The sequence below is a fragment of the Choloepus didactylus genome, chromosome X (assembly GCF_015220235.1).
Source record: "Choloepus didactylus isolate mChoDid1 chromosome X, mChoDid1.pri, whole genome shotgun sequence".
In the NCBI taxonomy this organism is placed as follows: Eukaryota; Metazoa; Chordata; class Mammalia; order Pilosa; family Megalonychidae; genus Choloepus; species Choloepus didactylus.
This window is the reverse complement of record NC_051334.1, coordinates 55588224-55591155: the sequence shown is the minus strand read 5'-3', so window position 1 is coordinate 55591155 and position 2932 is coordinate 55588224.

Sequence of the window (2932 nt, the reverse complement as noted above, 5' to 3'; positions counted from 1 at the left end):
ATGGAATATCTTCTTCCAGCCTTTTACTTTCAACCAATTTGTGTTCTTGGGTCTCAGGGGAGTCTCTTATAGACAGCATATAGTTGAGTGATACTTTTTTATCCATACTGCCAATCTGTGTCTTTTTTTAAATTGCATTTTTATTGAGATATATTCACATAACATACAGCCCTTCAAAGTGTACAATCAGTTGTTCATAGTTGTGCATTGATCACCACAATCAATCTTTGAACATTTTCATTACTTCAAAAAATAAAACAAAAATTAGAATAAACAAGAATATCCAAAACATTCTATTGCCCTCCTCCCCCATTGTTCATTTACTTTTTTCTCACACTCATTGTTTTTTTTAATTTTATCAAAAAATTAAAAAACAATAAAAACAACATTTCAAACAAAACAAAAACAAAGGAATAAGAAAAAACAAATAACCTAAAATAACTACATTGCTTCCAACATGTTCCTATCCTACCCCAAGAAAATAAACAGACTATAACCCAACAAAGGAATAAGAAAAACAAATAAACTAAAATAACTACATTTCTGCAAACTTGTTTCTATATACCCACCAGAAATTAACAAACCATAGTCATTCCTAAGCATTTCCAGATCATTAAGTTTACCCTCAGTAACTTATATGTTCTTATTAGATTATCGTTCCCCCTTTACTATTTGCTGTCTCTTGCTAGGTCCCCTACATTCTACAATATAAACCATTTATTTTACATTTTTCAAAGTGTTCACACTAGTGGTAACATACAATATTTCTCTTTTTGTGCCTGGCTTATTTCATGCAGCATTATTTCTTCAAGGTTCATCCATGTTGTCATATGTTTCATGACCTCGTTCCTTCTTACTGCCACATAGTATTCCATCACGTGTATATACCACATTTTGTTTATTCACTCATCTGTTGAAGGACATTTGGGTTGTTTCCATCTCTTGGCAATTGTGAATATTGCTGCTGTGAACATTGGTATGCAGATATCTGTTTGAGTCACTGCTTTCAAATCTTCCGGGTATATACCGAGAAGTGCGATTGCTGGATCGAAGGGTAACTCTATATCTAGTTTTCTAAGGAAACGCCAGACTGTCTTCCAGAGTGGCTGTACCATTATACAGTCCCACCAACAATGCATAAGAGTTCCAATTTCTCCACATCCTCTCCCGCATTTGTAGTTTCCTGTTTGTTTAATGGCTGCCAATCTAATTAGTGTGAGATGATATCTCATTGTGGTCTTAATTTGCATCTCCCTAATAGCTAGTGAAGCTGATCATTTTTTCATGTGTTTTTTGGCCATTCGTATTTCTCTTCAGAGAACTGTCTTCATATCTTTCACCCATTTTATAATTGGGCTGTCTGTACTATTGTCGTTGAGTTGTAGGGTTTCTTTATATATGCAAGATATCAGTCTTTTGTAAGACACATGGTTTCCAAATATTTTTTTTCCCATTGAGTTGGCTGCCTCTTCACCTTTTTGACAAATTCCTTTGAGGTACAGAAGCTTTTAAGTTTGAGGAGTTCCAATTTATCTATTTTTTCTTTTGTTGCTTGTGCTTTGGGTGTAAGGTCTAGGAAGTGACCTCCTAATACAAGGTCTTGAAGATGTTTTCCTACATTATCTTCTAGGAGTTTTATGATAGTGTCTCTTATATTGAGGTCTTTAATCCATTTTGAGTTAATTTTTGTGCAGGGTGTAAGGTAGGGATCCTCTTTCATTCTTTTGGATATAGATATCCAGCTCTCCCAGGCCCATTTATTGAATAGACTGCTATGTCCCATTTCAGTGGTTTTGGGGGTCTTATCAAAGATCAGTTGACCATAGATCTGGGGGTCTATCTCCAAATTCTCAATTCAATTCCATTGATCAACATGTCTATCTTTGTGCCAGTACCATGCTGTTTTGGCTACTGTGGCTTTATAATAAGCTTCAAAGTCAGGGAGTATAAGTCCTCCCACTTTGTTTTTCTTTTTCAGAATGTTTTTAGCAATTTGAGGCATCTTCCCCTTCCAAATAAATTTGATACCTAGCTTTTCCAAGTCTGCAAAGTAGGTTGTTGCAATATTGATCAGAATTGCATTGAATATGTAGATGAGTTTGGGTAGAATTGACATCTTAATGACATTTAGCCTTCCTATCCATGAACAAGGAATATTTTTCCATCTTTTTAGGTCCCCTTGTATTTCTTTTAGTAAAGTTATGTAGTTTTCTATATATAGGTCTTTTACATTGTTGGTTAAGTTTATTCCTAGGTACTTGATTTTTTTAGTTGCTATTGAAAATGGTATCTTTTTCTTGAGTCTCTCTTCTGTTTGGTCATTTCTAGTGTGTAGGAACATTACTGACTTATGTGCATAAATCTTGTATCCTGCTACTTTTCTAAATTTGTTTATTAGCTCAGGTAGCTGTGTCATCGATTTCTCAGGGTTTTCCAGATATAAGATCATATCATCTGCAAATAATGACAGTTTTACTTCTTCCTTTCCAATTTGGATGCTTTTTATTTCTTTGTCTTGCCAGATTGCTCTGGCTAGCACTTCTAGCAAAATGTTGAATAACAGTGGTGATAGCAGGCTTCCTTGTCTCATTCCTGATCTTAGAGGGAAGGCTTTCAGTCTCTCACCACTGAGTACTATGCTGGCTGTGGGTTTTTCATATATGCCCTTTATCATATTGAGGAAATTTCCTTCAGTTCCTACCTTTTGAAGTGTTTTTATCAAAAAAGGATGCTGGATTTTGTCATATGCTTTTTCAGCATCTATTGAGATGATCATTTGATTTTTCCCTTTTGATTTGTTAATATGTTGTATTACGTTGACTGATTTTCTTATGTTGAACCATCCTTGCATGCCTGGGATGAACCCCACTTGATCATGGTGTATGATTTTTTTAATGTCTTTGGATTTGATTTGCAACTATTTTGTTGAGAA